The 13,288-nt window shown below is 49.3% G+C and overlaps 1 protein-coding gene across 2 annotated transcripts in view; it reads right to left on the bottom strand.

Annotated features, from left to right (window-relative positions):
* Nucleotides 1–13,288, bottom strand: part of Erg (ETS transcription factor ERG) — a 100,026-nt gene that overhangs the window by 32,513 nt on the left and 54,225 nt on the right. The window lies entirely within an intron of this gene.

Here is a 13,288-nt window from a genome sequence, read left to right as displayed (position 1 = left end):
CTTCTGTTAGTAGGGTACCCAAGGAGCAGGGCTCGGGGCTTGTGATGTATGGAGGCGTCCCGTGAGAGGTGATGTGGGAAAGACTGTGAAAGCATTAAAAAAGTCAGAATATTGTGGTACCCCGAATTCACATGTTGAAGCTACAAACCCCATGTGATGGTATAGAGAGGTCACCAGATTTAGCCCAGGGCATGAAGATAGAGCCAGTAACAAAAGGATGAGGAGGAGGTAGGTGAGGAACTGGGGGGTCAGCTCAGTGGGCAAATCGCTTATGCAAACGTGAAGACCTGAGCTGGATCCCCAGTTCCCACTCACAAAAGCCCAGCATGGGTAATGTACTCCCACGGTCCTGGTGCTGCCCAGACTGTCTAGCCCATCGGTGAGCTCCATGCTTCAGGAAGACACTTGGACTCAAATACTAAGGTGGAAAGTGACTGAGGAACACACCAGACTCTGAACTCTGGCCTCCGCTGGCACACACCTGAGTGTGCATACCTGCACACACGCGCACGCACACACACACACACACACACACACACACATACATACACGTACGAGACTAACAAATCTGAAGAAAGCGGAAGAGAGCCCCCCTCCCCCGCCCCTCACTGCTCCACTCCGTCCACGTGAGGATGCAGCCACCTCTAACCCGCGGAGAAAGCCCTGGGTCAGAGGACGCCTTGACCTCGGCTGCCCCATCTGCAGAACCGAGAGTGAAGCATGCCTGTTGCTACGGCTCGGCAGCCTGCACTGCAGTCTGAGACCACGCTGGTGCCCACGTTCGGGAGAAACTGAACACGCAAGTGGGAAGCCAAGCTGCTGTGTGGCTTCTATTTTGCTAGGCAGCTCCTTCTGAAACTGTCATGTCCGGACCCCCTCTGCGAGAGCTGGCTGGGAACAGAGAGCTGGTGTTCACGCTTGCCCAGCGACAGGAAGCAGGGCCAGCAGACAGACAGACACTGGGGCCCAGGCTGCTCAGCGATGCTCTCCTGGGGTGATGCTTCTTCTGAAACCTCAGTGAAAACCCCCTCTTGGATTCCCATCCCTCTGCCAAACCCAGGATCTGGAGTGCTGAGGAAGCCTGGTGATGGGGGCCGAGGCAGGAAGTGAGACAAGGTTGGGGACTGAGGTAAGGGAGGCAGCTGGAGAGGAGAGCCCAGTGGTCTGAGAGAACTCAGGAAGTGACCTGAAAACGGCACTGTGTTTGGGATGAGGTGTCCCCCCACTGGCCCTGGGAACAGGCCACAGGAACCGTTAGTAAGGCAGTTATTGTCTTTGCAAAAAGGCAAACATGCCTTTCTAGGAAAAAAAAAAAGTGTGTGTGTGTGTGTGTGTGTGTGTGTGTGTGTATGTGTGTGCACGTATGAGTGTGCGTGTGTGCATGAGTCATGTGTATGCGTGCATGCTGGTGTGTGTGTGTATGAGTTTGTGTTGTGTGCTTGTGTGGTGTGTGTGTGTTTGTGTGTGTGTGTATATGAGTTTGTGTGTGTGTGTGTATGTGTGTGTGTGTGTGTGTGTGTGTGTGTGTGTGTGAAGTGATGTTTGAGAGCTATCAGAATCAGGCCTCACAGGTAAACATCAAGTAAGAAAACCAGTTTAGGGGCTGGAAAGACAGCTCAGCAGTTAAGGGCACTGGCTGCTCTTGCAGAGAATCCAAGTTCAGTTCCCAGCACCCACATGGTAGCTCACAACCACCTGTAACTCCCACTTCAGGAGATCCAGTGCCCTCCTCTGACTGGTAAAGGCATCAGGCATGCACATGCAAACATGCATGCAAAACATACACACACGCAAAATAAAATAAATATTTTCTAAAAAAAAAGAAGAAGAAATTCACTTTCATCAGAGAACAAAGAACAAACGGCTGTCTCCTCAGATGGCTAGCCCATAGACGATGGCTAGCCCACAGACGGATAACCCTGGATCACCAGAGCAGTGGTATCTCTGCATTCTGGCTACATTAACCAAAGTAGAATTTTGGAAGCATCTCTGAAACTCTACTCAGCACATGGATTCGCTGTGGTTTGGTTTCCATTTTCCGTATTCCTAGAAATCTTAGACACCCCAAGGACTCTTTGGATTTTCAATCTAGTGTTGAAGGCTTTGATCCTGCCTCTATGGGGCTTTGTTTGTCTCCTCTGAGGCTTTCTAGCTTCAGCTTTGCAGGTAACTTGTAGAGTCACAGAACTTCAGGCTTGCAATGGACTTGACCTTCGAATCTGAGAAGGGCAAAGGCACCTAAGGCGGGTGTGCAGGGCTACTTTATGAGCAGGACGGAGCTGAAATGGAGTAGTGAAATTCATTCTCATCCAGAGGCCTTGGCAGAACTGTGGACAGGAATGCCTGGCTGAGGACCCAGAGCCCAGGAAGAGTTTACACAGTATCCAGGGGCTTCGAAATAGAGATTTCTTCTCAGTCTCACTTGTCACTGCATCCAAAACCACAGAGGAGCTCAGAGCTGGCACCAAGGAGATGGCAACGAGCTCTCTGAGCAGGTGACGCCAGCATGACGCCAGTGTGACACCCCGAGGTCCTCGCAAGGCCTGGGAACACACAGCCTGTCGTGTAGGATGCTCACAGCTGTACTGACACAAAGGCAATTTAAGAACAATAACTGCCCACGTTCCCACGGAGCAGGGCCTGTGTATTTCCAGTGCTGTCCACACATGCTTGGTTTCTGCTTGATGCTATAATATTTTCCTGGCTTCAAATGTTTATCTCTATGAGACTCATCCTAATATCAAACCACACAGTATCTTTGCTTGAGACAGAGTTTCCTAATCCTTTGGAAAAATCCGTCAACCTCATGCGGTGTGAATGTTCTGGTGTATTTGTCTCAAAGATACTTGGGAGAGAGAAGTTAAGCATTTGGAGGAAAGTTTTTTTTTGACAGTAGATGGTACCCAGGGCATGAAAGCAACACCAGAAACGACTATAAAGTTTAAATCACTTGCTCATTCATTTAGGCAACTTATAGAGCACCTACTGTATACCAGACACCGACAGTTCTTTCTTATCCAGCAAAGGAATTAATCACCTGAACATCAAGGGACGGAAAAATGTGGCATTGGGGGTTTAACCACCTCTTTGTCCATCATCACCTGAGTGTGTGTGTGTGTGTGTGTGTGTGTGTGTGTGTAGACATATGAATGCCTTTGTGTGCATAAGGAGGCCAGAGCACAGCCGTGGGTGTTGGTCCTCACCTACTTCCTTATTAATTGAGATAGGGTCTCCTATTGTCCACCACTGAGTATATCAAGGTAGCTGGCCCTGTAGTTTCTTAGGAGTCTCGTATCTGATCACCCCACATTGCTTTACAAATACTAGAACACACACACACACACACACACACACACACACACACACACACACACCCTTGTCCCTCACTTAATTCCTGACAGTTTAATTTTCCTACCGGAGGACATGAGCTCTATACATGAATTTTTAGAGCTTTTCTATGAAATGAAGGAGACCCCACCACCACCACCAAATCTGGATATAATGGGTTGTTGCATTTTGCCGGTGTATGTGCCAAAACTATATATAACTATTTAAAATACAGCCAAAGCCAGGGAGAGTAGATGTTGAAACATGAGGATCAGGAGTTTGGGGCCAGCCTGGGCTACAGAGTGACTTTGGAGCCAGCCTGGGCTATGTAGTGAGACTCTGTCTCTAAACAAGCAAGCACACAGACACAACATAGGCAGCCTTTAGCAAAGTTTACTCTGTGTTCATTTCATAACCTCAGGCATAATTCACGTTAGTGAGTTTCTAATCTCATCCTTCACCATGGAAAAGACCAAAAGGAAACCAATAGACCCATCTTCAAAACTTCTATCTCTAGAATAATAGATAAAATACATGATGTTCTTTCCTATTCCATTTAGTTATTAAAAGAAGAAGAAGAAAGGATGGAGCCATGATTCTGAACATTATAACTTTTTCAATAACTAAAGAAACTCTTAACTCTGGAGGAAAGGCCCATCTTGCATGGTCCAGCGCCCAAAGCAGCTTCTCAGCAAACACTAAGGAGCTGGAGCTGCTCTGATCTCATCCCCATCTTGTCTGTGGTAATCCCTTAGAACCCGTCATAGGAAGGCCGGCACTGACATGTGTGGGGCCCTGCCTAGTGGGAACCCATCCTTGCAACAGCTCGACAGACACCACCTACATCTCACAGAGGTGGAAAGCACACAAAAGACGAGGCTGGGTGGAGAGGTGGCTCAGTGGTTAAGAACACTGGCTGCTCTTCTCTAGGACCTGGGTTCAATTCCCAACGTATACACAGCTTCTCACAACCATCTGTAACTCCAGTCCTGGGGGGTCTGATGTCCACTAGCTTCCTTGGACACTGGGCACACAAGCAGTGCACAGACATGCACACAGGGCAAAACATCTACACACACAAAAATAAGATGGGGGCAGGGTGGGATAGAGATGTCCTGTTGAGACAAGGTAGAACGCAAGGTGGCGTGAACTCACCACCACACCTTGTCACCTGCAGAGAGTGAAGGGAAGAGGCTTTACTTTGAAAGGCAAAAACCTTAATTTGAGGTAGGCCAGGACTCCTTGGGTCACGTGCTGTTGTAGTTTAAAGTCTGCAGTGCAACCCTGGCATGGTGTCCTAGCTGGAGACCTAGTCACTCCCTGGCACAGCCCATGTACAACAGACACACATAAGAACCAGAGCCAGGAGAAAGGAAATCGTTTTCAAAGTCATCAATTCAGGTATTGCTTTATTTAAGAAAAAGAAATCTTATCAGGACCAGAAACAGGAAAGCGTTCCTTTAAACACAGAAACTGTATTCCTTTAAACTCATATAAACGGGAGAGATGGCTCAGAGGTTAGAAACACTGGCTGTACTTCTAGAGGACCCCAGCTTGGTTTTCAGCACCCACATCAGGCAGATCATAGCCACCTGTAAGTCCAGTCCCAGGGGTTCCGACACCCTCCTCTGTCCTCCACCTCCATGGGTATACACACACACACACACACACACACACACACACACACACACACACACACGACATACACTTGTACAGATACACATACATGTAAATAAAAAAAATCTTGAAAAACAAGTCTCACAGTTCTCCAACTGAGCTTATCCTGTCCCCAAGTGCCGAGGGACAGTCTTAGTAAGCAGCAGTGTCACAGATAAAGCATGGATAGATAGGATGACTTGCCCAAAGCTACATGACCAGTCCTAGAAGAGCTGGCATTTAAACTCCGGTATCCAAGGTCCTGAACGCAAGCTCTTTACCAGCGTACACTACAATTTCACTGGTACATCCACACAAGCAAGATGTGGTTAGATGGACTCTCAAAAGACTCCTTTCCTTCAGTACTGAATATTTTCCAAAGAATCTCCTCCTCAGAGTGGAGCTGGCTGGTGAGGACACATGATTTTGTTGACCGAGTTGGGGCATCCACATGGGAGGAAGGGAGAGCTTCTGAGAGAGTTCTGAAGAAGGCAGTGCCTGTGTGGACATACATACGATCCTGAAGTCTGGTTGAGTCACCTGACTCTGCAGTTGAAGGTCACATGTCATTCTCTAGAAGTTTCAGGAGGTGCCCTGCAGGGTGCATGCTCCACAGAGATGATGGATGGACGTACGTAAGCATGAAAGAAAGGCAGAGCCGAAATTTTCAGTCCAACAGAGCTGAGTGGGAATGAACCTGACTCAGGTCATCGGCCCGTGAAGAGATGGTCAAGGACCAGGACAGACAACGGGCTGCTGGGAAAGCCACTGACCAGATTTTTAAGACCAGCGGCATACAGCCCAAGAAGAAAGTCTCTTTCAGTAGTTTCCATACATACCCCCTCTTTTTTTTTTTAAAGAAGAATTAATAACCCTGGAAAAACCTACTGAGAAATATAAAATGAGGTCTTTTGAAAGTCTTCAAAAAACAAAATAAACTTGGCATCTGCAATCTATTTTCTCACATGGTGTCTACTTACAGCCGGGCAGATTCCATCATGGAATAAGCCCGCAGTAAATGGCAGAGCTGTGACCACTAGCCTGGCAAGTGTGGCTGCTGTCCACGCTGTGTTACCTGTCACCACCCTTGTGAGTGTGAATGGCCCTCATTTATCCAGGGATGTCACCCGGTACAAACCCGAGCTCTCCAGCCACCTTCAGCCTGGGGTTCACCCTCCCTTTAGAACAGCTGGAGGGGTCACTGGGTCCCGTGCAAGGTCAGCCAAGGTGGAAGCTGGGAAACTTGAGGCATCTTTTTGTGTGTGGGGGTAGAGCCGCCCCGCCCAATCTGTCAAATACCTGGCTGTCCTTCACCTAGCTCGCTCTCACTCCGCCGCACAGAAAGGTGACCCTCTACAGCTTTATTCTTTGTCCTGCACTGGAACATTCCTAGTTGTGCTTTCAAATGTCCTTGCTGCTATGGCAGGGTTCTCCTTCCCAGAGACAAAGCCAAGAGCCACAGGAAAAAGGGCGCACTCCCCAGCAAGCAGGGGCTGGGCACCCCGCCTTACTCCTCCACCCACAAATGTGCTGGAGCCTTCTCCAGCATGCACTGCCTCGGGTGCAGGGAGACATCAGCGTCCCTGTCCTCGGGGGCCACACCAGAGTGGCTAAGGCCCCTTCACTTTACATCCCATAATGATGCTTCGCATGCTAGGGCTGGGGTGCTGGCTCAGTCAGTCAAGTTCCTGCCTTACAAGGATGAGGATGTGAGCTCGATCCTCAGAACCAAGTGAAAAATCAGCACAGGAGAGGTGGAGACAAGGGGTCCCGGAGCTCACCGGAGCTCACTGGAGCTCACCGGAGCTCACCAGTCATCAGTCAGCCAAGCTTCCTGGGTTCCTCCAGGCCAGAGAGAGACCCTGTCTCAGGTAACAAAACAAGGTGAGCGGGGCCTGAGGCATGATGGCCAAGGTTATCTTCTGGCTTCCACATGCATTTACACACAGGGGTACACACACACATGCACAAACACACATACACACACACACACACACACACACACACACACACACACACACACACACACGCTAATAAAGATTCATGGAGCTGTCCTAAGAGACAAGGATCATTTCCATGAGTGGACCACCCCCACCCCACACAGGGCTGGCTTAGAGATGAGTTCTCCAGGCCTGGGTCCCATTGGAGTATAACTCAATCGAACCTCCCCAAAGCCCCTGCCTAGTGTTAATCAGCCAAACCACCCGACCCAGGTCTCACAGTGTGAATGGAAGCAACTCCCCACAAAAGGTATTTTTAGGACCCCAGACAAGGAGCGGATTGTCTGGCCAGCTCCGGGGTAATTGGTGGGTCTGTTTTATTTCTGAATCAGACGCAGTGGAAAAGCTGCTTCAGACCCCACGGCCCAGGCAGCAGGTGGGGCTCGGCATGATTCATGTGCAACTCCAGGCTCAAACTGAAACCATGCATGTTTGTCTTCACAGCTGCCTGTTATTTTTACTCTGGCTAAATATTCTCTTACACCTGGAATCTCTGCCTCTTCCCAGCAACCCTGTTCCTCCCCCTTTCCGAAGCAGTCGAAGGCAAAATTAATTAAACGCTAACTCGACAACAGTTAGTTCTTTGTCTCCCAAAAGGGGCTTGACATTTCCCCGGAGAAGTTTAATTATTTAAATACATGCTTCTATTTATAGCCAAAAATGGCTATCAGAAAGACAGTACCTCATTTGGGTCTTGAAAACTAGAGGGAAATTCAAAATTTGTGGAGGGATTGCTATTTGGGATTAGAGTATTCTATAGAATATGATGTCTATAGTTCTATCATGAAGATCGATACACTATCTCAGCTACGTGTGAGTTTCTTTAGCTTTATTTGAAATACATTTTTCAAAGAGAAATCACTGAGTCATCATTCTGGGGCTGTGAGGGGTTGTGTGTATGTGATATATGCATTGTGTGTGTATGTGTGTATTCATGTATTTATATGTGGTGTATGTACTGTGTGTGTATGTGTATATTCATGTGTATATATGTGGTGTATGTACTGTGTGTATGTGTATATTCATGTGTATGTGTGTGGTGTATGTAGTGTGTATGCATGTGTTTGATACTGTGTGTACATGTGCGTTGTATGTATTGTGTGTGTATTCATGTGTATGTGTGTGGTGTATGTAGTGTGTATGTGTTTGATACTGTGTAGTACATGTGTGTGCATGCCTGTGGAAGCCAGAGGTTGATGTCAGATGTCACTCCTCAGTCTATTCCCAGGTTGTTTTTTAAGACAGGGTCTATCACTGGGACTGACAGCTTACCAATTAGGCTAGGCTAGCTTGCCAAGGAGACCCAGGGGGATCTACCTGTCTCTGCCCCGACCCGAGGGTAAGATTAGAGGTGAGGTGCTACGCTACCAGCTTTCACATGGACGCTAGGATCCAAACTCAGGTCCTCACAGAAAGCAGCACATTACTGGGCCACTTCCTCATCCCCAAGCTTTGGATTTTTATGTTTTAAAACATGTAAATTCTGATAAACTGAAATGACTTCACTTTCAAGACAGAAAATGCCAAAGCAAAGGCCCTTCTCCCCAGCAGCAGCCCTTCATCAACCCTAGGAAGGATCGAGGCCCTGTGTCCCTTCGTTTACAAAATAGTCTGCATGTCTGGCCTCAACGGGAGTAAAGATGGCAGGACCCTGGGGAGAAGGGAGGAAGGGAAGCGAGACAGCAAACAGCAGCGCCCACCTGTGTGTCTCTTCCTCACCTTGCCCTCGTACACCATGCCTCGCTTTTCCAGCACGGTGAGCCAACCCTCACCAAGACACGGGGGCCACACAAGTAACAGGAGCCATTGCCAACAGGCCTCTCTGTGGCAGGGGTGGGTGGGTCCCCACAGAGTTCTGACGTAGGAACCCAACGTGATGGGGTTGGGTGGATTCTGGGAGGATGCTGGGACACAAGAATGGAGTCTTCCCCTCAGGATAGGGTTGGCGTCTTTTATAAGACAACTCCAGGGCTGGGGGATGGCTCAGTGGATAAAATGCTGGTCATGCCAGGGTTCAGATCTCCAGCACCCACATAAGAGCCAAGTGGGTGTGGCCGTCTACCTATAATCCCAGGGCTAGTGGGGCAGAGACAAGGGATCCCTCGGTCGGCTAGACAGCTAGACGAGCTAGTAGAAAAGTTCCAGGTTCAGTGAGACACCCAGCCTTCGAAGTAAGTTATCTGATCAACCTCTGGTGCTCACAGACTACAAACACGCATTCATATCCAGCAGCAGAGAGATGGAGAGAGAGAGAGAGGGAGAGAGAGAGAGAGGAGACAGAGAGACAAGAGAAACAGAAGGACACAGAGAGACAGAAAGAGACAGAGACATAGAGATAGACAGAGAAACAGAGACAGATGGAGATACAGAGAGATAGGCAGAGACAGAGAGACAGAGAGAGAACAAAGAGTTTGTTCCTCAGCCATGCAAGGATGCAGCAGGAAGCTACCCTCAGTGAACAGGAAACAGGTGCTCACCAGACACCAAATCCACCAGTGCCCTGGTGCTGGGTTTCTCAATCTCTCGAAATATGAGGAATACACTTCTGTTGTTTATAAGCTACCCAGTCTTGGGTATTTTTGTTACAGAAACCCAAGCTGACTAAGACACTCACCATGGCTGTTAGGAAAAACCACTCATTTGAGAGTCTCCAAGGCCTGTGCCAGCCACAGCCTGAGGGCAGCTGAGCTTAATTAGGAGGCAACTTGCTTGCCAATTCAAGTCAGAGCCCTAAGGCAGAAAGGAGCAAATGCAATTAGTCCAGGGAATGTCACTGACCCCCAAATAATGCCTAAGGCTCCCCAAGTACAAGGAAACATCTGTATTGCAAACCCAAGCGAAGAAAAAAAAAAAGTGGGAAAAAAGAAGCCTGTGAACTGCTTCAAATATTTAACATGAGTTAGCTGCACATAGAGAGTTCTTGGCATTAAAAACCTGTGTTAGGAGTTGTTTGTAGCAAGGCACCATTTCTAACACAGTGACACGCAGAAACTGTGAAGACTGAGCCCCTGAAACACAACTTTTAAAGTTTTATTTCTAGTGCAGTGGATATTCACCGAGGGCCGCTGTAGAGAGTCCACCGTTAAGACTCGGAGGTGCGGTTCCCACGGGAGACACAAAGGTGAACGGAGGTGAAATGGCGGCGCTGACCTGCTCAAGCGGATGCCACTGCGTTACCATTCCCCGCAGGAGACCTTGCTGTCCCCGCCAGCCAAGAGAATGTCCAGCTAAGTGGGGAGGCCAGAGGGAATGACCACGGACCTGGGTGTGAGGACAAAACGCCTATGGCGGGTGGGCTCAAGCTGGCTATATAACCTTCAGAAATCCCAAGAACTTCAGTAGGAAAAACAAACAAACAGATGAGTCTCACTAGAGCTTCCCCATCTTGTAGTCCCACTAAGGAAATTGGATATCCTCTATCGTAAAATACTCTCTAAACAGTAACTGCCTTACAGAAATGTTGACCAGTGGTGGCTTTCTCCAGCCCTCCCTCCTGGCCCCTAGAGCAGACCTCACCCTTACCTCGACCATCACAGGTTCCTAGGCATTCTCTGCATTTAGATTACCTGTTGCCGATCTCTGGAGACATTTTTGTTGTTGTGTTTTTTCGAGACAGGGTTTCTCTGTGTAGTTTGGTCCCTGTCCTGGATCTTGCTCTGTAGACCAGGCTGGCCTCAAACTCACAGAGATCCACCTGGCTCTGCCTCCCAGTGCTGGGATTAAAGGTGTGCGCCACTACCCCCGGCCTGGAGATATTCTTTCTTTGTCTTGTTAATCACTCATTTGAGGCCTGGTCTTATATAGACCAGGTGACTCTCAAACACTCCACTTAGCTAAGGCTGACCTTGAACTCCTAATCCGCCTGCCTCTCTGCCTCTGAGAGTCCTGGGATTATAGGTGGGAACCACTTTGCCTATCTTACGCAAATCTGGGTGTGACACCCAGGGCTGTGAATGGGAGACAAGCAGTCTACCCACTACACCATCCCCCTTGGGGGGATGAGCGACACCCCCTTGACAGACTGTATGTTCCGCGCAGCCCCATCTTTACGGAAGTGAGCAGAAACAATATTGCTGAAGACGCTACAGTCTGCTGCTGGGGAGTCTGGGTCTCCTTTACACACTGTGAGCAGGCGGAGTCAGGCCATTGTGGGAGGGGGTGGCGCCTGCCACCCTGTGACACCAACATCCCTTGGCCTCCATTGCCCCAAACCTAGGGAATCCTCATTACACACACACACACACACACACACACACACACACACACACACACACACACACACTATCTTTCAGACATTGCCAGCCTCCACCTGTAGGCAAAACTCCCTTGGGCTGGGACCCATTGGTGGACTGGGTGAAGGTTTACAGAAGATTTACGGAGGCAGGAGAGCCCACCATTTTACCTGGTCTGTGTGGGAACCGAGTCACAGAGTGAAAGCTGTCACTGAAGATCAGCCTGGACTGTGAGCCCAAGGTGCTTGCTTTCTAGCTCTGGTTTGCCCACCGTGTGCTTGATTTATAACCTCTACCCTGTCCCTGACTCCTTCCTTCCTCACACTGCTCACCCCAGGAGCAGGGCACTCAGCTCCTTTTCCAGGGCATGCACATCCCCTAGCCCCTCTCCTTGCCCTCGTCACTCTGCTGCTCTGCAGAGCCCCAGGACGACACACCCCAGTGCCTTGCAAGGGCACCCAGGCCTCGGCCTCAGCCCCGGAGCCAGCAAGACCCTCGGAGTCTGAGGAAACTCGCAGTCCTCCTTCACCGGCAAGCTTGCTCCGCAGTAAAGCCAAGGTCCTTCCCAGGGACCTCTGCAAACCCACCTCCGGTCCCTCCCCCTGGTCACTACACATCAAGTGGACAGCCTTCTCGTGGTTTCAGGCTAATCACAGGGCCTTGGCAGGGCATCCCCTTAACCTAGGATGCTCTCCCACTGTTTGCCCGCGAGATCTTCTCTGCTGTTGGGTGTGTAATCAGATGTCACTTTCTAAGGGGACCCTGTTGAGCCACCTTGTCTGGAACTGCCTTCCTTTTCTCCCAGCTTGTTGTGTATTTTAAGGAGTATTTTAACGAGTCATCAGATCAAATGGCTGCCTCCCTCCCTAACACACCCAACAGCCAAGGCCCTTATTGCTGCAGCCTTAGAATACTGACTGCGCATAGTAGGTACTTAACAAACTCAGTGGGATGAATTGATTCTGTAAATAACCATCACGGCTGAGATCAAAGGGCCAATCAAGTGACCCGCTGCCCTTCCTATGACCTTCATCACACTCCACGGGGCACACTGTTCCTCACCGGGCAGGAGACGCAGCTCAGTTCGTAGCACACTGGCCTATCATGCGTGAGGTGCGAAGTCCAGTTCCCAGCACAACATAAATCGGGTCTGCTGGTACTTCCCTGTAATCCCAGCCATTTCGAAGGTGGGGGCAGAAGGATCAAGAGTTCAAGGTGATCCCTAGCCACGATGCACCACGCTTAAGGTTAGCCTTCGGATACAGGAGACCCTGTATCACAGTTTAAAAAAAGAAAACTCTAAAATACATCTTGCTATCTGACCACAGGCTGGAGTGAGGCAGGTCCCATGTGATTTGCCAGGTTACACCAAGAGCCAAGGCCCAGGGAACTCCATCTCTTACCTCCCAGACCCCACCAGGCACAGGATCCTCACGGTGAGTTAAGAGAGATGTGTGGATGGGTGGACAGACCTCCAAAGCACAGCCCCCTCTATCTGCTGCTCACTGACTCAGATAACGGGTTGTTTGCCCCAAAGTGGTGCTTCTCCGTCACCAGGACACACTGCAGTGTTCCTCACGGCCATGCAGATTTAGCCCACATCTCTTCAGACTCCAGAGCACAGAGGATCTGCGCAGGCAGGGAGCTCTTGTCCCCAGGTCCTGGCTCAGGACCTCAGTTTGAGAAGCACCACCCCAGGGAGACCCTCATCTGACAGAATCAATGAGTTCTTGGCTCTGAGAAGTTTGGGGACAGGCCTGGGAGCCCAGTTTATGACATGCCAGTAGCTGTGGGACCACAGACAGGCCACTAAGAATTGCCTTCAAGGAAATGTGGTATCTATACACATGGAATATTTTTCAGCCATAAAAAGAGCAAACTTATCTAGTTCACAGATAAAGAAGAGAACAGTCTCAGAAAGACAAATTTCATGGTTTTTGTCATTTACGGTTCTTAACAGATTTTTTTTTTTTACTGATACATAAAATCACATGTGAATACAGGACATCAAAGTGTAAGTACCACTGTCTAGATTGATGAAAGAGTGGGGAGGGCCAAGGAAAGAGACGAGGC

Source organism: Peromyscus leucopus, chromosome 12, assembly GCF_004664715.2.
Source record: "Peromyscus leucopus breed LL Stock chromosome 12, UCI_PerLeu_2.1, whole genome shotgun sequence".
NCBI classification, from domain to species: domain Eukaryota; kingdom Metazoa; phylum Chordata; class Mammalia; order Rodentia; family Cricetidae; genus Peromyscus; species Peromyscus leucopus.
The sequence above is the reverse complement of the archived record's forward strand: the minus strand, read 5'-3'. Positions and strand labels throughout refer to the sequence as shown.